This window comes from Mycteria americana, chromosome 2 (genome assembly GCF_035582795.1).
Source record: "Mycteria americana isolate JAX WOST 10 ecotype Jacksonville Zoo and Gardens chromosome 2, USCA_MyAme_1.0, whole genome shotgun sequence".
Lineage (NCBI taxonomy): Eukaryota > Metazoa > Chordata > Aves > Ciconiiformes > Ciconiidae > Mycteria > Mycteria americana.
Genome location: NC_134366.1, coordinates 136,140,972 through 136,163,384, shown reverse-complemented (window position 1 = coordinate 136,163,384; position 22,413 = coordinate 136,140,972). Strand labels below are relative to the sequence as shown.

The window sequence follows — 22,413 nt, the reverse complement described above, 5'->3', positions numbered from 1 at the left end:
ATTACATGGGACACACGATTTCTTGCAGAGACTGTCTAGCATCACTTGGCAAGTGGCAAGGACTCTCAACAGGCAACGTGGATGGAAGAGTTTGGGCACATAGATGCAAACTGTACTATTCCATTTGCTCTCAGGGTCATCAAATGGCCATGATTTATATTATTTACTGGCACAGATGTAGCACATCTGAGACTAGTAAAATTTATTGTTGCATATATTGTTGCATATATTGTTGCATGTATTTATTGTTGCATTTATTGTTGCATTTATTGTTTGCCCCTGTACTCGGCACTGGTGAGGCCGCAACTCGAATACTGTGTTCAGTTTTGGGCCCCCCACTACAAGAGGGACATTGAGGTGCTGGAGCGTGTCCAGAGAAGGGCAACGAAGCTGGTGAAGGGTCTGGAGCAGAAGTCTTATGAGGAGCAGCTGAGGGAGCTGGGGTTGTTTAGCCCGGAGAAAAGGAGGCTGAGGGGAGACCTTATCGCTCTCTACAACTACCTGAAAGGAGGCTGTAGAGAGGTGGGGGTCGGTCTCTTCTCCCAGGTAACAAGTGATAGGACAAGAGGAAATGGCCTCAAGTTGCGCCAGGGGAGGTTTAGACTGGATATTAGGAAATTTTACTTCACTGAAAGGGTTATCAAGCATTGGAACAGGCTGCCCAGGGAAGTGGTTGAGTCGCCATCCCTGGAGGTATTTAAAGGACGGTTGGATGAGGTGCTTGGGGACATGGTGTAGTGATGGTCTTGGTCGTGTTAGGTTTACGGTTGGACTCAATGATCTTAAAGGTCTTTTCCAACCTATACGATTCTGTGATTCTGTGATTCTGTGATAGTTCTGTATTATTATCAAGCTCTGTGTAGGTCTCTAAAGGAGATAATCCAATATCTTTTAGATTAAACAGAAGATTTTCCACATATTCTTGTCACTACTCGTATCACTACTTTCAGTAGTGGTGACCCTGGTATTGGCTCTGCATAGGGCTAAATTTCATTCATACTTGTAGAGAAGGTAAAAGGGAAAGAGACTGGAGGAAGGAAAGGTTTGGGTTTTATTTTTATCTTTTTTTGAAAGTCAAAGTGAGTTCTTCCTAGGTCATTCTGAGCTAGCTTGTAAAATAGTGTTCTGTGGTGTTAACTGAGATCCCATGAACATATGAAGTAAAGTTTCCAAGTCTCCAACCAGAGGTCCTGTGTTTTGCTTATTTATTAGGGCACTGTCAGGATACTTGCACTGCAAAGGCCTGTAGTGTATATGTTGTATGAATAAATAACATTTCTGTCTTAAAAATCTAGCAATCTCACACTTTTTAAAAGCACTAAAATTATTTCAGATATAAATTATTTGTATTAAAAGATTAGAAGCTGAAAAAAATCCAAAGAATATATATTCACTAAGCAGGGGTCATTCCTGTGCCTCAGAGAGATATGAATTTTATAACCACACATTCCAAACTGCACTATGTTTTAGAGAAATACACCAAATGAATGAAAGGTTCTGTTAAACTGACAAAAGCCTATGAAATTGAAAGCAGATATAAACCTTATTCTGACCATTGTTCGTGTTTTGAAAACTTGAGGTTCCTAGGGTGTGTAGGTTTAATTTTTGTATCTTTTATTTCCTTTTTTGGAATTGAACAGTTGACAGTCTGCTTTATATGCAGCATGCATAGCACATAAATAGCATTCAAATTAAATTCTACACCAGCTGTACATACCCCATACATGTGGTTCACGAATGTTGCTGACTGCAAATGGTGCATATTTTGATTTTCAGTTGATATCTAAAACTGTGAATTATCTTCTGAATATGTAGTGTTTTGCTTTCAATCCCTAGATTACATTTATATCAAGCAAAATAAATACAACTGTCTGATAATCACAACCTGGCTTTCTTCAACTTAGGTAAAGATTAGTTTCTGGCAAAGTGACCCCAAATCTTGTCTTCTTCAAGGCAACAGTCCCATTTCAGATCTGAAAGGGAAGTTTGAAATGAAAAGTAGCCACAGAGGAAAACCCAGTGTGTTTCTATATGCTTCACTCTGTTAACCTGAATTTTCTTGAATGTGAGGCTGCTTTTACTTCTGTAAAGTCCCAGTGTGCCTTTAAGATAGTAAGATTTGGTATTCAGCTATTAGCCTTTTCAGGCATGTTCACACTGCATGACATTTATATAACATTGACTCCCAGCAACCTGTTCCACCATCTACTGGGCCCGGTATAAAACCTGCGAGGATTTTTTTGGATGTGGCCTGTATCTGGTTCTTCCAATATCCTGGTCAGGAATATGGCAGGGAGCCATCGGAGGGAGGAGAAGTAGCCAGATGGCACCAGTACACTGTTGCTTTGGCATTTTTTTCTGGCCAGCTGACTGGTGCGATCTCTAAGGAGGATTTTTTGTTTGTTTGTTCATTTGTTTTGTATCTTTTCTTTGAGGTAGCCTGTGGACCTGAGTTAAGCTCACTGATAGCTTGATCACCTTACAGATTTTCCACCCTTTCTTTCCTCTTTTCATTTCTTGTACATCGTCTTGGAGGGAATTTACTTTGGTATACTAAAATCTTGTGCTGATTTCATATTCATTTTTCATACAAAAGCCTTGTTGGCTCTAAGGAGAGCCATATGCTTGAAAGACATGCAACACGGGTATTTTTTTTTCTATCAGCATATCTATGAACATTGTAAAAATTTAAGACAAACCCCAAAGGGAGATAAGACCCATATAGATATTTATGCCCACAAACCTCAAAGGGAGATAAGACCTATATAGGTATTTATGCCCACAAACCTCAGCGGGAGATAAGACCTACATAGATATTTATTCCCACAGCAAAGATTTTATTTTAAATTCTGTCTGAGTTTGAAAACGTCCCCTCTCACTGGCTGTATCTCAGATGTTGGCATCTTCCTTAATGAGTCAGGGGAGTTCAGGGGAATCTACGGGTGCACCCTCCTGAGAGCAGACGTAAGCTGTGAGATTTGTCTCCCCATCCTCTGAGCTGGCCAGACACGAGCCATTTCTGGTCTATATAACTGTGTTAACATTGCACTGTGCTCAAGTCAATAAGGCCTGGTGACAGGCTGTGTATATTACCGGTTTGTGTCTAAACAGCTTCTAGACTAGAGCTGGCTTGTATCCAGCCATCTGAGAGCACCGACCAAGCAGCCTGCATGTATCTGCACCTGTCCACGTGGATGTATTATAAATGTGTATGATGCAATATAATTCACCGTTTATAAATGACATATTGTGACACCTCCTCCTTGAAACACATTTTTCTTCCCCGAAAGCCTTTCAGCAATAATCCAACACAGAAACAACACGGCTAAGAGAATAAGTGCATCACTGGGAGTTACCACTTCTCCTTTGTGTTTGAACCCTATGATCTGCCTAATTGAGAGATTGATCTTGATTGGTTGTGAGCACCCACGGTTTCTTCTGATGGGAGCATATGGTATTGCACTGTATGCGCTTTGAGCCAGGGAACAGATCTCTCACTACCCACTTTACACATAGGACTGACATTACTACAAAGACAGGCGGCAGTAATATAATGCCTTCCAGCAACTGTGAAAACTGTCTGCGTGCTTCAGATGCTTTTCTACTTACTGATAATTTAGTTCCAATAGTGCCTTTAAAAGTGGTTCGTCGGCCTCCCAAAAGCACAACACTCCTGGGTCATCTGTCTGTTTGCACCTTTACAGGTGATGATGTTCCTTCTGGTTTAGTATATCAATAGTGAGTGACTTCAATATAAAATGTAAATGTCAAAACATTCCATTTAAAAGCTGCTTTTGGCAAATATCTTTTCAACACACAAGTTACTGATTCTTAAAAACTCTGTTCAGACTAAGGTGGTTCATGCTACACCCATTTTGATGACCGATTTTTGTACGAGACGGCAGCAGCAGCTCGCTTGTTCTAAGGGAAGGAGAAGATAGGAAGCAGCTGCATTTGTGGTCTGCAGATGTTCAAGACAACACCAGTCAGGAAACTGCTAACTACCTTTAATTGATCAGCACGCCAAAGTGGGGGAGCGAGCGTTCACATCTGTGGCCCATTCTTATAACATGTTTCCTCCTCACTAATTCTTGCTACTGTCTGGAAGCTTTCCAGGCTGCCGCTAGTGATCAGAAGACAATTCTTCCATAAAGAAGCAGGCATTTCCAGTTCTCGAAGGGCATTAAATAGCCAAGCAGAGGTGTTTTCTGTTATAATAATTAGTTAAACTAAATAAACTGTACTTAGAGAGGATTTTAGGTTGGCTTTAAGGTTTGCTACTCCTGTAGGATTGCTAGGCCTTGGTGCTTTGCTAGCTATGCTGAAAATCAAGTGGGGTTAAAAGGTTTTCAAAAACTGAAATACAATTATGTAACAGAGCACTGTAAAGTTACAGGCGAGAAGAAGCAAAACAAGGCATGTTTAGTCTGCAGGGTCGGGTACAAAAAGATCTTTCTCCACCTCTATTCAGCATTAAAACTGTGGATGCTTTCCTAAACCTGTGTGGTACTGTGCATACCTCTGCCTCCAGGTAGCACAGAGAGAAGAGCCCTGACTTGGGAAAATAAGCCTGGTTTCAGATGCTAACCCCTCCTTGGGGCTTCCACGGGGTCCCATTCAGATTCAAATCTTCTCTCTTGCTCTTCCCCTAGGGTTTCCTAATCCTTAGCCCTACCAGGGAGGAGTGCTGAGCTTCCTCCCAGGACGCCAGGGCTGCCTCTGCCTTGGAAATGCTAATGTCCCCTGGGCATGGCTGGTAGTGATTAGGACTAGCCCAGCCGCTAAACTGGAAATTGGTTAATCCCTAAACAGATTGTCAGCCCATGGCTCAGGCTGAGCAAGGTTCAAATCCCAGACTCATCCCATATTGTGCATCTCTGAGCATTCTTTAAACCTTCATGTAACTTGGGAGAGTGCACGTGAAACACAACTGCCTTTGGGGTGATAATGTGACTCCTCGCAATCTTGATATTGACAGTTTCCATGATAACTGTGGTGACAATCAGTTTAGAAAGGTGAAGATGGATTTAGAAATCAGGGTCTGTTCTGTGGATCTGAGGGCTGAAATGTTCCATAGTAATAAAAGGTAACAGATCATAGAATTCCTCGTAATGGGATGTTGTTGAGACTAGGAACTTAACTAGGACTGGTTGTTTATAGAAGTAACAATATCCAGACTTATAAATAGTTAAAAATATAAAATTCTGGGGGGAGGTGGCTCTTTTTCTTCAGACTTTTTGTCACTTAGTAAAGTTAAACTTAGTCTGTTTCTTTATATTGCATACACATCTGGAAACAAAGTTTTATCCATATCTGAAATCTAGCAGCCTTGCAAGATCTCTGACCAGTGTAACTGCATCAAAGAGCATTGACTGGAATCAGCATGGAAAAAGTTTACTGTTGTGTTATTCCAATATGTTTGCTTCCTTTGTTTCCTGTCAAGATAATGAATCAAGTGCACAACACAGAAAAAGATTACCTGAGTTAGGTAAAAAAATAAAATCATGTAATCTGTGATGCAAAGTAAAAGACTTATTTATTTAGATCAAATATGAATATTTTTCAGTTTGAAGCACAGGTTTCTATATAATTTTGAATGACCAGAAAAAGAGGAAATACTGTATTCCTTGTTTTCTATCAGAAGTATAGAAGGTATGAAACTAGCAGTTGAACAAGAAAAGGGAGAAGAATTTCTTGCTTCAAAAATGTGAAACTACTAAACATGAAATATGGGTCTAAAGTTTCGCCTATCTGAGAGGAGCTAATGAGAAACTGCTAGAGCTATCTGTTGCAACCTGAGGATAAAGATTTTGCTGTGGCTCCAGATTAGGTACAGAGAGGTCTCTGAGGGGTACAGCTAACTTGTCACTGCACATACAGCCGCTGCAGAGCGTGGGAGTTCATGCCAATTTGACATGCAAAGGCAAACAGAAGGATGTGGAAAAAACCCACATCTTTTGGCAACAGCTTGACTAAGCAATGCCTTTGCTACTACGGAAAAATAGTCCAGACCAGGCTTCTGGCAGTAAGGCCAAGCAACACGATACATTCAATTCCACATGCCTAAACCCTTGTCCCCCTTAACGGGGGTAGCTATATCCAGCCCACCACCTGGGCATGTGCCCTGGCATGTGCTGTGCTCTGAGCCGTACCTGGGCAGTGCGGGCTGATGCTGCTGGGCACAGACCAAAACTGCACCAGGGAGTGTGCTGACACAGGGAGTGATCATGGGCTTGAGCCTTTGCCCTGAGACTTGGTTTATTTGTTAGTATAGATGCTGCCTGAGAGAGCCTGATGGAGAAACTCTGTGTCTCTTAAGCATGTTCTCCTCAGGTGCTACTGCTCTGCCCACTGACCTCACCTCTCATGTCTTCTTTAAGTTTCTCCTCAACTTTTAGTTGATCTTTGAACCGAAATAATAATTTATTGTTAATAAATAATATTAACAATAAATTGTGCTGGGGACATTTTTGGGGACAATTATAGTCCGCATTGTGGAAGTGGGGCATTGGACAGCGAGTACCAGCAGCTACTACTCTATGCCTTATTCAGTCTCCAAGGATTTCATTGAGCTTTCTGCCTGGGAGCCTCCAATTTTGCAGTTCAAGGTCTAAGGCTGCTCCTGTCTATATATATAAATAGGTTGTATATGTGATCAGCTGGCTGGCTGGCTGTTCGGCTGATCAACTGTGTCTGTTCACAGCAAGAAGAGATTTTGGTATCCAGGGTGCTGCTTGAATCCTCTCTGTCACTTATGCCACTTCAATAAAAATGCAGGGTAAATTCTGTAGAATTTGCCCAGCTAATCAACTAACAATGTCATGTGCTGAGAAACACCTTAGAATTCAGGTATTCTGAATGTTCTGCATATTTCTATATTCTGAATGATTCTGTGTTGAGGTAATTATTAATTCTTTTTGTTAACTCTGATGTATACTGCAAATATTTCCCATGCATATGCTAAGTGATGTTCATGAGAAAATGTCTTTTCCTTGAATGCCATGTGTACAGCAGAGGTGCCTACATGCGCTGCCAGGGTAAATTGCACACATCGAGGAGTAAATGAAAACTCAGAAAATTTCTTGCAGCACTTGACATCCTTATGGTGTGGGGTTTTTTCTCCCCCTGAAAGCAGAGGACTTCACATGTGTGGTTCCTCTTCTGACCAGTCCTGCCTCATTATTTCTCGGTTTCACTTTGGACATATCCAGATTGACTGCCTACTGCCTGCAACTGTGTAATTCCATGAGATCTTCTGGTTTTAGAGGTCTAAGTTGAAGGGTTGATCTATAAATCTGACCAAGACCTATAAATCTCCAGAAGGCCGGTGTGGAATAAATAGCAACAATTTAATGTTCTCCCTTTGTTTCATTATTAGTAGATGGCCTGATTCTGCACTTTCAGTGAGACTAATTTGGCATTGACATAATTCAGAAGTAGTTCAGTTTTTATGGACTGATGATGAAGTTGGACTGATGCCAATGTCACACTGACATCACAGGTTTAAAGATGGACATAAGAGGCATAAACCAAGAGTTATATACTGGTTTGTGATTTCCCTCGTAAGGTCTATCTATATGTGACCCCACTCTGCTCTTGCTCTAAGTCAACTACAATCCACTTGACTGAATTAGCCAGAACCTATATATTATCTCACATCTCTGGCTTGGTAGCTGGGGCTCAGTGTTGTGTCATCTACAGTCACAAGGTTTGGCATCACCTTGGAGAGCAGAGGGCAAAAAACGTGCTTCTTTTTGTGCCTGCAAGGCACCACCCCTGTGGCACTGGGCTACTTCGGCAGGGAGTGGTTCTATGCAGCTGGAAACTGCAGTGACTAAAAATAGGAAGGTTAAAAAAAGCAAGAGTGGGGAAAATCATTTAATGTGTGATAAAGTAAGTGATTTTATAACTGATTTTATTACTTAAAGTTCAAACATTATTTTCACTAGTCTTTGTCTGGTGTAAATGAAGATGAAATAAGTTGGACAAGAGGAGACTTGAATACTGCAGGATGCTTCAGGGATCATGTCTTTAAGGGTTATTAAACACAATTTGTTTTTGTCAGATTCCAATTTGTCTGTGTTTTAGCAAATCCTAGAAACTTGAGTTCTGACATTTTGTATATCCCTATTAATTATTCATTCCTGAGAATCTGTACTTGTTTGACCTTAAGAACTATTGCCTGTTTACATTGAAGAAGACCCAGTAAGACTTGTCATACATTGTCCTTCACAAAAAATAAAAAAATATCAGAGTCTTTCTCCCTGGGTAAATGAGGAAATAAAACAACCTGGGCTGGGTCAATGGTTTTAATACTGGTGGGAAACTCTTAACATGCTGCAGAGGCAGCATCTAAGGAATCTGCTGAGATAGCTGGATCTGCAGTACTAGGTTAAACTTAGGTATACAGGGCCACACTTTATCAACGTTATGTGGGATGAACTGACCCTTGTGCAGAGTGCCACCAGAAGACTCATGCATCACTTGTGTCTGACAAAGCATCCCAGGTGGGACTTTGGTGGTGAACCAGGCTAATGTGGATAGTCTTTGCAGGAGCTAAGTTTTAACCACTATGAGTAAGGTTAATACGATCTCTCTCTTTGTATACACTTTGTTTTTATTGCGACAAACTTCCACTGAACTCAATGTGATATTGAGTGTGTTGGACAAACCCCACTGACTTCAGCAGTTCCAGGGCAGAGCTGGCTGCAGACTTCCAGGCAGAACAAGGTTTTGCTGGAAAATCCCGCCTCCATGAATCATTTCATAGAAACTATTTGCTTTTGGTGATATCAGTGGTTTTTGCTCAGACTGCGTGGAAGCCTGGGCTTCTGAGGAACTGAATTTTTGTGGCAGCCTTACTGCTCAGATTACCATGGAGTTGACAAGCTCAGGGCTTCCAGAGTCTGCAACATCAGGGCAGCCCAATCACCTAACCATTCTACAGCTGGTAAGGGAGCAAGCATAGCACTGAGAGGTCCTGGGATCTGCAACTCTAGCCAGGGCTCACACCTTATCTCTGCACCAGGATTCTGGGACTCAATTTTCACATAAGCCAGGGCTTCAGGGATTCTGGTGTTTCTGTCACTGGACTGAGAGAAAATCATGGTCTTCACAGCTCCAGCCTTCCTGTTATGTAGTGGTGAAGAAGGCCTGCAAGCATGTCAGTTCTCAATGCCCTCTGGTTTGGGGTTGGATATGACTTGGACACTGAAAAACTCGTTGGGATATTTGACTTTCCTAGAAATAGCCAAGAGTTCAGCTGATGAAAGAGTACTATTCCTTTATCTAAAAGAAAAATATCTGACTGAAATATGTATATTTTTCTGAAATTATTTTTACAATTTTCCCTCACAGTATCAACATTTACAGTTTTCATTTCAGATCAGGAAAAAACCCTTCAATTTGATCATAGAGATTTTTCTCATAGAAAAGCTTGTGATGGTGTTTAGGACTACAGCACTGAGGTTCATCAGCACACCTCTCCTTGAATGGCCAATGAGCCATTCAATCTCAGCACTGCACTACAAATATGAATGACCCCAACTTCCCAAAGGGAATGGGAGACAAGGGCTAATCAGCGAGCTCAGGAGGTGTAAAGTCTCCTCCATGAGGCCTAATCACATATTTCTTCCTCTGTAAATCTGTGACTCCATTGTCTGTGACAGTAATTTTGTGTGGACTAATTCAAAACTCATAAAGGTGAAGAACATACAATTTTTCTTGGGATCAAAGACCTCAGTCGTTGATATTCCATTACTTGCTAACAGACAAGTATCTACCTCATAGCTTTTTATGGCCTGCCTTGGAAATAGGAGCTGGACTAGAGCATGGGCTTGGCTATTGTTTTGCCTAAGACATGAGGGGAAAGCTGTGTTGATGTTGTCGGACTGTACTTGTTCTTTGGATTTGTTTATCATTTCTCAATCTGTAAAGTGTATGTGTTTGGAGAGACACTATGAACTTCCCAAAGTGAGCAGAGAGCAGTACTGCTGCAGAGTTTGTAATTCAGGAAAAGCATCGAAACAGGGCCTGGGCTAAAAGGACTGAGAGGCAGAAATTAGCAGATTTTGTTACCTAATTAGCTATCAGTAGGGAATCTTGCACAGATCTAAAATAAATATGAACATGTTGACTTCTGTAAGGCCTTTGACACAGTCCCATACAACATACTTGTCACTAAATTCAAGAGAAATGGGTTTGGTGGATAAGGAATTGGCTGAATGGCCACATCCAAAGAGTTACAGTCAATGGCTCAATGTCCAAATGGAGACCAGTTACAAGTGGTGTCTTTCAGGAGTCCACACTGGGATGAATACTGTTCAATAATTTTATTAATGACAGAGACAGTGGCGTTGAGTGCACCATCAGCAAGTTTGCTGATGACACCAAGCTGAGTGGTAAAGTTGATACACTTGAGGGAAGGGATGCCATCCAGAGGGACCTTGACAGGCTGGAGAAGTGGGGCCTTGTAAACCTCGTGAAGTTCAACAAGGCCAAGTCCAAGATCTTGAGCCTGGGTTGGGGCAATCCCCAATATCAATATAGGCTGGGGCATGAAGGGATTGAGAGCAGCCCTGCAGGGAAGGACTTGGAGATCCTGGTGGACGAAAAATTAGATATGAGCAGGCAATCTGCACTTGCAGCTCAGAAAGCCAATTGTATCCTGGGCTGCATAAAAAGAAGCGTGGCCAGCAGGTCAAGGGAGGTGATTCTGCCCCTCTACTCCGCTCTGGTGAGACCTCACCTGGAGTACTGCATCCAGCCCTGGAACCCTCAGCACAAGAAAGACATGGACCTGTTGGAGCAGGTCCAGAGGGAGGGCCACAAAAATGATCAGAGGGATGGAACACCTCTTCTATGAAGAAAGGCTGAGAGAGTTGGGGTTGTTCAGCCTGGAGAAGCGAAGGCTCCAGGGAGACCGTATTGCAGCCTTTCAGTACTTAATGGGGGCTTATAAGAAAGACGGAGAAAGACTGTTTATCAAGACCTGTACTGATAGGACAATGGGTAACAGTTTTAAACTGAAAGAGTGTGGATTTAGATTAGATATAAGGAAGAAATTTTTTATGATGAGGGTGGTGAGACACTGGAACATGTTGCCCATAGAGGTTGAGGATGCCCCATCCCTGGAAACATTCAAGATCAGGTTGGAGGGGCTTTGAGCAACCTGATGTAGCAAAAGATGGCAGGGGGTTTGGACAAGATGATCTTTAAACATGCCTTCCAACCCAAACCATTCTATGATTCCATGATTCCATTATTCTATTCTATGTTCTGTAATGAAAGAAATGTGAAACCTCAGTGATTCAGAAGACAGAATTCCCATTTAAACATACTCTTAAGTGATCATGGAGATTCTGAAATTTTTTCATTGGGATAAGTATTTTCATTATCCTGCCTGTGTTTTAAGGAAGACAGTGGGTGCAGGCTGGAAGGTTGCAGAGCACAATCTAAAGGCCCCATACTACACCCTGATGTTTGGGAAAGAGGTCCTGGAAAACTGGTAAAACATCATGCTTGAATTGGTCTACCATAGTCATCCTCACAGCAGCTGCAGGCTTGGGGTCCATTTAATGGGATATTGCTTCCTACGCTCAAAATGAAGATCATAGTTTTTATGCCCAAACAGTCTGAAATCTCAAGGTTTCATCTTGGTTTCAGCATCTAAGATGCTGACCCATTATTTTTTTCATTTTCTGACTTCATTTACTGTAAATCTTCCCTTGCTTTTTTCCATGACTACTCTTCAGCCAAACTGCAGCTATTAAAGCATCCTTCTTTGGCTGTCCTCCTGAGTTCCTGTCTTTTTGTCCATGACAAATTCCTTTTCCTAATATAAGTCACTCATTGCTTTTTTAATATGTCCTGGTTACCTCCTGGTTCCTTCTCTCAGCCTTTCGGTCTTCTCAAGGGCCACCATCCCACATAATCTCAGTAAAGCACTAGATGCATTAGTCCCTCTTGTGGCTGTCGTATGTCAGGAAGGTATATATTTTGATAAAGTTCAGAATGAGAAAAAAACTTCACTGTTCAGAATGAGAAAAAAAACTTGGCTGCTGTCTAGACTGATGGGAAACCTATGGTAACAGACTGCCTAAGGCACTGCCAAGCAGTAATTAGCTGTCTTTGTTTACCCAGTGGCAAAAAAACCCCAAAAATACGTGCCCAGGGCACCAGCCTTCCAAGGCAGAAGAGGGTAGGTGATAATCTGCTGTGAGCAAGACTGAAACTCCTTCCTGACTGAGTTAAGGATTTCTTAGTCCTTAACTCTTCTGAGTTGAAGGATGTGGGGAAGAGGAAGGCTTGAAACTAGTTAGTCTCCAAAGGAGGTGGAGTACAGAAGGAAGCAAGGTCCCCAGGATCCATGGGAAAGAGTAGAGTGGAAGGTGGATCATCTGCCAGGAGATTGTGAACATGTCACACCCTATCAGCTGTACCATGGAAGTCACCTTGGAGCTAAGATGAACGTAGAGATATACATGGCTTTCTTTTCATTGCTTGTTTATCAGCTGCTGTAAACTACATACTGTTCCAGGCTGAGCAAATGTCTGGGACGCAGTGCTAGTGCTCTGGCTCTTTGGCCATCTTCAACCAAGCAGTGGATTGAGGCTACTGCACTCAGCGAAACCTATCAGTGAATACAATGAGCTGCTTTTCCTGGTGAAACGAAAGACAGACGGTTTCAATTCACAATTCATTTTTTTTTACTGCACATTCCTGTATAGCAATTTTCTTCTTTGTAGTATTAAATGATGATGATAATAATAAATTCTCCTCTGTCTGATGAAATTCAAACCTCCCTATTTAGATATTAAAAACTGCACAAGAAGGGACAAGGCAAAAAATTTCCTTAAATGTGTTAGTGTCCCTATGAAAATGTAATGGACACTTACCTATTTTCAGTCCAAGACAGAAGGCAGTATTCTGTGTCACAGATATGCACCCTGTGCTCTGCGGCACCAGTGCATCCAGTAAAAGGCATTACAGGGTGGACCAGATAGTAGGGATGTCAACACACATGCTGCCCTCAGATAGACCATGTTCCAGTGAATGCCACCTTGCAGCTGGTAAGAAGGTTGTTCTGCCAAAATGTGGCTGGGGCTTCAGGTGTTAAGGCTGATCCTGATCCTCATTGTGCTAAAGTGATTTGGGAGAGATTTCCAGACAGAAAGGTAAAGGTATGGCAAAAAGCTACAGCCTGTATATTGAGAACCAAGAGACTCAGCTCCTATAGGTACCTCTATACTGGTAAATAAAGCAGAGCCTCATTTAGAGAGTGTTGGTGCAGCTAAAGAGCCACAGGGGAGGAAACCTGGATTTCTGTGGGGTAATTTGGGATGGTGTCCTCAGCTGCCTTTAAACGAGCTTTTGAATTGAGTGAAAGAGGGCATGACTTCTGTCTGGGGAAAGATCCCTGTTAACGAAGACACCTATGAGCTGAGGATGGGTTTTCTGTGACCGCAGGTGGTGAGCAGGGAAGGGGGATGGTAGGAAATGCTCTGAGCCTGGAGGCAGGGCTGTGAGCTGTGGAGAGGATCAGAAGCAAACCAAGGGCTTCCTGATAGAAAAGATGAGTATGTGGGTTTGTACCTAAGCATGGGGCTGTGGTTGTTAAAGGGGTCAAAATAAAACAAGCTAGACTGATTAGATTATGAAAGTAGGAGGCAGCAGGTCTAATTTTTATTTCTAACTTTCTGTATGATTAGTGCCAACTCATCTAATTTCTCAGGGCATCAGTTTTTCCATCTGTGAAATGTGGATGATGTGACCACCATCAATAAATTGCACAACGTAAGTGCAACATGATACCTACCCCCAGTGCCTCATGGACAGATTTTTATTTAGATACTCCACCACCTTTGAAATCACATTGAATAGGTGATTTGAAAGCTTTGTCGTAAATCTGAATATTGCTGACACATTAAGAAGAATGAGGTGATCAGAGGATGAACTGCATTAGCAGAAGAAGTGTGTTTAAATCTGGTATAAATGAGTTTGAACTGTGGTGGTATGAAGGTATTTTTGTTTAGGCATTCTGCCAAAATGTGAGGCATTCGCATTTTTATCCTTTTCATGTATTTTCTTGAAACATAAACAACATGTATATTATTGTTACAACTTTGCAGAAGTGACTCAAATACAATTTGACTATTGTTGATGAACTGTGTAGATAAGATTTGTCGAGAGGAAGTAATTTTGTGAATGTAAAATGGAAAAAAAGGGGAGCTGTATGAGGCATCCATCATAGGCTGCATTTTTTGCTTTCTCACAATAAACAGATCGAAGGGGAAGCATTTATTTTGCAGAAGGCTGTGCACTGATTTGAGGATAGTCTTTGCACCAGCAATGGATGTCACCCTCCAGAGTTTCCCAAACTCTTCTACCACCTTCATAATTTCAGGAGTTGAGTATGTCTTTGTAACACGGGGTAAAAGACGATTCAGAGAAGAAGTGCAGCTTAGCCTTTTCCGAATAAGCCATTCACGAGTTTTGTGGAAAAAAGTCTATGGGATTGGCCCTAAAAGAGAGCTGAATTGCAACTTCAGTTTCAGTGCTGTAACATAAACCGTGCATTTTAATGTGTACGTCATGCTTGCAGCAGTATGATAATACAGAAGCATAACAATTACATCAGTAGAATGAACACATTTCTAATGGTATTTGTGTTATATGGATATATGGCTGTTGGCCTGTATGCTGATACTTTCATTGCTGCCATATACATGCAATCTACTTATGGTTAAGGTTGCCAGGCAAGTAATTACCAGAATGGAGTGCTAAGCAAGCAGTCCTGGTGTCAAAGAATCTGACCTTGTGAAGATAATGAGACAAGGAGAATTCAGAACAGATGAAAGCCAAGAGCACCTACTTTATCTACTGACAGCCAGAGAACACCTTCATGCTCAATCAGTTCCTGCTAATGAGACAAGATGGGGCAAGATGGTAAAACAGCAGTAACGGGCAAACTTTTTTTCAGCTTAATGATCTATAACTTGGTTAGATAAAATTGTCTTTTAAACCAGGCAGTAGCATAAGTATGAATAGAGAAATACAAAGAATGTATTTAATACCTTTTGGTTTTGTTTACATTATAATGAGGAATGATTAATGGGTGGGGAAATATACCCTGTAGTGTGCCTGGGGGAAGCTTAATCCATTTAACTTATCAAAGGGAAGGCGAAAGGGCAACGCAATCACTCTGAGAGTCCATGTCAGGAGAGGAGCACAGTAATGGAGGGCTTTTCAGCCTAGCTGGCAAACAGACACAGCATACAATGTCTGGAAGCTGAAACCAGAGAAATTCAGGTGAGAAATGGTGAGCTTTTATCCATGAGGGTAATTTATTATTCAGCATTGAGGGGGCTCCTTCTTCCTCAATTTAAAAACTTAATTTAATTTATTTAAAATCAAGACTGGATGCTTTTTGAAAGGATATGTGGTTTTTTTAGTATTTGTGAACATGTGGTGGTCCAGGGGTCACTCTGAAGGGATCTAAGCAAGGTAACTAAGAAGTGCAAGTTGATTGTCAGGGGGCCTGAAATCCCCATGCAGCATCTTCAAACCTATTGGAAAGTTTAAGGGTATGCACATTGTAAAAGGTTGAAAACTAATGGACTAGCTAAATTGACTCTTGGACTTGGATCAAAAATTAATGTAGGGGAATGTTAAAGTCTCTCTTACACTGAATAGCAGACTAAACAATCACTCTGGTCTATTCTCATTTTGCAGTCTATAAATAGGACTAATATTGTGGAGCGAGACCAAGATTAGGAAATTCTGGCATATGCTATAGATTACCTCTTCCAGTGCATGTTAGCTAGACAGCCTTATGAGGTGTTTGCAGGACAGCTAGCTGACTTTCTAAATTATCTTCTTGCACTCTCTTTTTCCTGCCATTTTAAAGCTACGCAGGAATTACAAAGTATCCCTGATGCGTACACAAAGTTGTGGCCTCATTCTTTCCATTCTCTGTTGAAAACCTCTGCATTTATTCTCTAAAGGCTATGGCTTGGCGAGAAGGTGGCATGGGGAGGGAATGGACTCTGGAAAAGAGTTGCCTGTAGCCTCAATCTTGCTTGAAACTCCAGTCAAAATTATAATTAACAAAGGTCGTTGGCAGGTTGATGGCAGAGAAGAAATATAAGCTCGATACCTGAGTTGCTGTTTGAAATCCTTTTCCTTTACTGTTTATGGCAAAGAATTTGAGCCACCCAGCATGAAGCAGACCACCTGAAAAGCACAGATAAGAGTTTGAGAGGCATTTTAGTGTCCCAGTCATCTGGTAGCAAAGGGAAGGGCACTGTCCTCTTCTGCGGCTCCGGTGGGGAGGGGGCTGGGAGGGTACAGAGCCACACTTTTCCCACCCCTATTTCCCTTCAGAACTGTCTCCACTCCATACACCCAGGCCTTTCAGTGACTGGTGCTTAAGTTCAGACCCATATCTTCAGTTGGAGGAAAGGACAAGTCCTTGCCTCTGGAAGCGGCTGGCCAGAAGTCCTGCTCTTTCTGTACTGGGAGAGAACTGGAGCCTAACTCCAGAGGCCAAGGTCAGGAAGGAGAGGGGCAGGGGCATCAGGGGATCTTCGGGATCAGTTTCTCTGGCCAGCCCAGAATTTCACCCAGCAGTTTCTGTGCGGACCCGTGACAAAGCTGGTTGGCCCTTTAAAAAAAAAAATCTAGTCTTGATTTAGTGTCTCAGAGCAACCAGGCCACCCTGGGGACTTGGCTTGTTCTTAATTGAGGCAAAAAACTAATGGTAGTTCCCAAATGCAAGTCACTCCTGGAGCTCCAATGAACTGTCATTCCTGCTGCAATGCTCCCCTCCTTTTCTTACCTCCTCTAATAAGCAATGAAATACCTAGAAAAGTTGACATCTCACCCACATGGTGACTTACACTGAATAATTTACAGACGTGTCAGATCTTGCACATTGCCACCAAGACACGTGTTCCTAGCTCCTGTTTTGTTTTCTTCAGACTTGCCCTACCCCTCGGTGGTTTGTGATGGTGCATGGTGGCCCTGCTACAGCTGTGGCTTGGGGTGCCTGGTGCCCCCGTGTACTGGGGCTGTGGGTTAGTGGCCCCACAGGGCTTGGACAGGCTCACCAAGTGGGAGGGCAGCTGCAGAGCCCCAGGAAAGTGCTGCTGTTGCAGGTTCACCCTCAGAAGATCTTCATTAGAAGTCACATCTTTTGGCCACAGCTTCGTACTGTGGACCCTTTCACCTGCACTTTGCATGAAGTCTCCCATGTGTCCAGAGAGGAGATACTAGAAAGATATGGAGGTAGTGCTGCTCTTCCTAACATGTCAAAATTGAGGATTACAGCTCCTGGTACTATAATTTTAGCATAGAGCTGTTCAAAAAACTGTAAGTTAATTTTTTTTGATTGGGCAGCTTAAAAGTAAGATCATGCAAATTTCACACAGAATCACAGAATCACAGAATCATATAGGTTGGAAAAGACCTTTAAGATCATAGAGTCCAACCATAAACCTAACACTGCCAAAAACCACCACTACACCATGTCTCTAAGTACCTCATCCAAACGTCCTTTAAATACCTCCAGGGATGGCGACTCAACCACTTCCCTGGGCAGTCTGTTCCAATGCTTGATAACCCTCTCAGTGAAGAAAAATTTCCTAATATCCAGTCTAAACCTCCCCTGGCGCAACTTGAGGCCATTTCCTCTTGTCCTATCACTTGTTACCTGGGAGAAGAGACCGACCCCCACCTCTCTACAACCTCCTTTCAGGTAGTTGTAGAGAGCGATGAGGTCTCCCCTCAGCCTCCTTTTCTCCAGGCTAAACAGTCCCAGCTCCCTCAGCCGCTCCTCATAAGACTTCTGCTCCAGACAAAGGTTTTTTCAGAACCAGGTTTTTCAGGTTTTTTTGTGAAGGTTTTTTCAGAAAAATATATCCTTTGCTCTATTCAGTTTGTTCTGTCCTTTTTTTCTGTTTTGTCCAGTTCTGCTCCGGATCCATCCTACACAGCTGCTGTGGGCACCACTGCCTCAGAGCTTCAAAGGCTTTTTTGTTGTTTTAAACTGGTAAGAGTGGAAAAGTGATCTGCAAGGGCCCAGGTTAGCATAGCTAGAAAAACCAGACAAGTGTTTTGGTCTCACAAGCCTGTCTGCACATGAGCAAACCAGAATCAATTCATGTAAGGTGTTAGGAACTGTTCGTAATTCCTATTACTTTTCTCCAAACCGTCTGCTTTTTTTCTGCCATTCTTACCACCATCTCTAGTATTCTGGAGCACAGAGGCTATGGGCACAGGTACATTTGCACAGAGACGCTGACTCGGCCCAAGGGAAGCTACTATTGGAAGCAACAGGATGCTTTAGGTTGGCCATTGTGCACTGGTTTTTGGTCCTTTACATTCAGTCAGGGGTATCTTGGTAGTAGCATGGCTCAGCAGACTAAGCAGAGTGTTATACCTGCATGGTGGTGTTTCTTCCCACTGCGCACATGAGGTTGGTCAGAGATATCTTGTGCCTCCACTTCTCACCCTGCTGCACCTGGGACTCGGGAGCTCTCTCTCCAGCCCTGCACACAGTATCATTGTGCCCCTTCATTATCCCCACTTGTAGATCCAAATGTGATTATTTTCTCTAATACTGGACTGAGCCCCCTTCAACATGGTATCTTCAGTCATCTTTCTTCAGGGTCTGTGTCCTGATTTTGGCTAGGATAGAGTTAATTTTCTTCCTAGTAGCTGGTATAGTGCTGTGGTTTGGATTTAGGATGAGAATAATGTTGATAACACACTGATGTTTTAGTGGTTGTTAAGCAGTGCTGATACTAGTCAAGGGCTTCTCAGCTTCCCACACTCTGCCAGCGAGGAGGTGCACACGAAGCTGGGAGGGGGCACAGCCAGGACAGCTGACCCCAACTGGCCCAAGGGCTATTCCATACCATAGGGTGTCATGCTCAGTATAGAAACTGGGGGGAGTTGGCCAGGGAGCAGCGATCGCTGCTCGGGGACAGGCTGGGCATCAGTCGGCAGGTGGTGAGCGGTTGCATCACTTTTTTTTTTTTTCCCCTGGGTTTTGTTTCTCTCTCTTTCTCTCATTGTTTTCCTTTTCCTTACAATTTATTGTTATTATTATATTTTATTTCAATTATTAAACTGTTCTTATCTCAACCCACGAGTTTTCTTACTTTTGCTCTTCAGATTCTCTCCCCCATCCCACCGGGGGGGGAGGGTGAGCGAGCGGCTGCGTGATGCTTAGTTGCTGGCTGGGCTTAAACCATGTCAGCCTGGTTTCTGTAATCCAGGCCACTGAGCTTAGCCTATGTTTTGTGTTCTGGGATACATGGTCTTGCACCTGACTGTCTTAAAAGCATCACTAGCTGTGCTCAGACACCCTAATCGCTGTGTTTTGCCTCTGCACATATTCACAGTTTAGTAGGAGAATAAACCCCTAACAATTATTTAAACCTTTTTTTTAGCCTAGCTCACTGATGAACGTATTTAACCTTCTATATTATATACATGATACATGCTTTAGATATAATTACATATAGTGTACACATTATGTAATATGTATTATATGTGTGTGTGTGTGTATCTCTCTTTCTTAAAATAGTCCTTCTATTTCAGTGTAATTTGGGGTTTACCTTGGTTGGGACAGCACAATTCTGGCTCATGGTTTTCATTCCTCTTCAGAACTATGAGCAATGGGTTCAGCAACCCCCAATCCTTCCCTTCAAAATGATGCGTGAGATCTAACTCCTTTTAAGGCCGCATGACACTGTAGATAATGAGCTGCATTTGGAGTCTGTAACTTCTCATCTGTTCCCATCTTACCACAGTTCCCAGCTGCACAGTGATTACGGGGAAGGCATGCTGACCCATGCCTCTGCTGACCCATGCCTTGGTTTCCCCATCGCCAGCGATGAGATAATATCTTACTTCCCATGCAGAGAGCTGTAAAAACCAGGTATTAAGATGAGCAAGAGCTGGGAAAGTGGCATGGACCGAGAACCGCTTCCCCCTCACTGTCAGCAGTAGTTCAACTGCCCAGACAAGCACCAGTTCACACCGAGAATGTTTCATTCACCAAAGGGCTGCTGCAAACAGGTTGCATGTTTGTTTGTTTTTGTGTTTTCCCCCAAAAACCTGGAGGGCCCAGAGCATTTTCCATTGTGGCTGTGTTCTTTCAAGGTGAAAACAATCAAACAGCCCTTCACCTGTGGATCAAGTGTGGATTTCTCAGCAGCTTTAGATCCTTCTCCTGCTATGCCACCAGGGCACTGTTGTGACTTCTCTGCTTTTCACCCTCTTGTACCAGCGTCAGAGTACTGCAGCTGGCAAGTGTGGGCCTTTTTTTCTAGCTGTGATCCAGCATGGTGGACCTGTCCTCAGGAGGCATGGTGACCCAGGGTGGCAAAGCCATTCTGTTCTATGTGATCTGATCACACCTGCCCAGCCCTGGCTTGTCCCACTCCTGTCCCATGTGTGAACTGTCTCCATCCCTACTGCATTGTAGATTTTGTGATGTGAAGTCAAATATGAATCTTGTTTAACTTTGAAAAAAATGTAATTTGATGTCTCCCCTTCCATCAGTTGTTTTAATGTTTTTCCCATTGCATTTAAAGAGGAGGAAAAAATGTGATTTAGGGAAGAGTGAGAGGTAATTTGCACACCCACTCACGCACACCAGAAGAAGAAACTAAGATAAACCATCTTGCTTTCTTCAATGTTTTTCCCAACTTTAGCTTTACTTTTCTCAGTGGAAAGGGATAAAAAAATCCAAGCAATGAAAGCGTTTAACACCAGTATGATTTTTTTTTTATTGCTGCTGTCATTCTTTTCTTACGAAAACCATGAGCAAATGTAACTAAATGCTGAAAATGGGTCCTCTCCTGTTATTTCAAACAACTACAGAAGTAATTGCATCAAAACGACATCTGGAAATACAGAATTATTACTTTTCTTATAGCAGCTGAGCTGCTTTTGGGAAACAATAATTCCAAGGTTAGTATAGAATAAGGCAAGGAGGTTTAGGGGGTTAGAGAAGGACTTGGCCACGTCTTTTAATTCAGCTGTGCTGTGGAAGACAAATTTACTCTCTTATTATTTTTTTCTTTTTAAGCACTTATTGATCAACTTGCAGAAATAATCTGATATTTTACAATCTTTAAAGAATCTTTAAAGAGTGTGTATATCTGTGTATGTGTGTATATATACACATATATAAAAGGAAAAATAACTTTCTTTGCATCTTGGCTTCAGATTATAGTAGATATAAACAAAGGAGAAGAAGCTGGCAGCATCAGTATGTCATTTTATATGGCTTTTTATTTTAATATCTCACTTTGTGGCTGGTTAGCTGTCAAATGAAACCTGCTTGGGAAACAGAGAGCAACACCCATTTCTTGAGACAGTCAGGACTCACTTGAGTCATGCAGGTAGCATGGCTCAGCAGGGTCATTTGGGTCCATCATCTGCACGAGAAGCCAATAATGTGTGGTATTTTTTTATACGTGTAGCTGGACTTGATACTGAAGATTGTGTGTGCAAAGAAGTACTTAGAGTCCACAGATACTTTCTGTAGAGTTACAAAAGAATGTTCTTTAATCACAAAGACCAAAGTAGTTAGTGTTTTTTCAAAGAACTGGACTATATAACAAATAGTTACTGGGAAATATTTAACTCTAATGTTAACAACATACATTTATTTAGAGTATTGTCTTCTTCGTGGTATCATTGCACATTTAATACTGGATCTTTTTAAAAGCTGAAATGACTTCTAAAAAAATATATTCTGTCATGTCACTGTGATATACAGCTTCAAGATAATGGGGAGAGGAAGGCATGGCCAGGTGCTTTGTCCTCGCAGCGTTAGGTTGCCAGTGTGAGAGGGGGACAAAGACGAGCGCTGTGCACCTCTGGTTGGACACGTGCCATCTCTCACAGGAGCTGGATGCGCTCCCTTGGGTGCAGGAGCTGCTCAGGCAGGAAAGCAGCGGCACCGCATGGGGGGAGGCTTCTTTACCCCGTCCCTGAGAAAGCAGCCGGGGTGCGGATAGGGCCCATGCGGCCGGTGCTGTGCGTGTCTGGCTGGTGCCCGTCACCCACAGGCTCGGGGGAGCACGCTTTCCATCAACTCCTTTCTGCAGCTTGAGCTGTGGACCTGAAGCACCCAGACGTTGCTGCGCAGCAGCCCGTGCTCCTGAGGTGACAAAGCAAAAGGGGAACAAGAGCAGGTGAGAGCAAGCCAACGCTGAGAGCTGTGAAAAGGCGCAGGGATTCAGAGCAGGAAGGGCCTAACTTGAAAAGAAACATGTAATGAACAAAACGGCTGTTTCTGCTCTGAATTTTTGGGCTCCCTGCGTTTCAGATGGCTGGGGCTTCCCTCGTTGCAGTAACATCATTTCAGTTCATTGATCTGTGCTGAACTGAGGA

The 22,413-nt window shown here is 42.6% G+C and overlaps 1 protein-coding gene across 1 annotated transcript in view; it reads left to right on the top strand.

Moving 5' to 3' along the window:
* CYP7B1 (cytochrome P450 family 7 subfamily B member 1) overlaps window positions 1–17,850 on the top strand; it is a 181,427-nt gene extending 163,577 nt beyond the window's left edge. The window contains exon 7 of the mRNA XM_075494728.1: window positions 17,819–17,850. The gene's annotated coding sequence lies outside the window, so the exon portion shown is untranslated. The remainder of the gene's footprint in view (window positions 1–17,818) is intronic.
* Window positions 17,851–22,413: the final 4,563 nt, after the last annotated feature.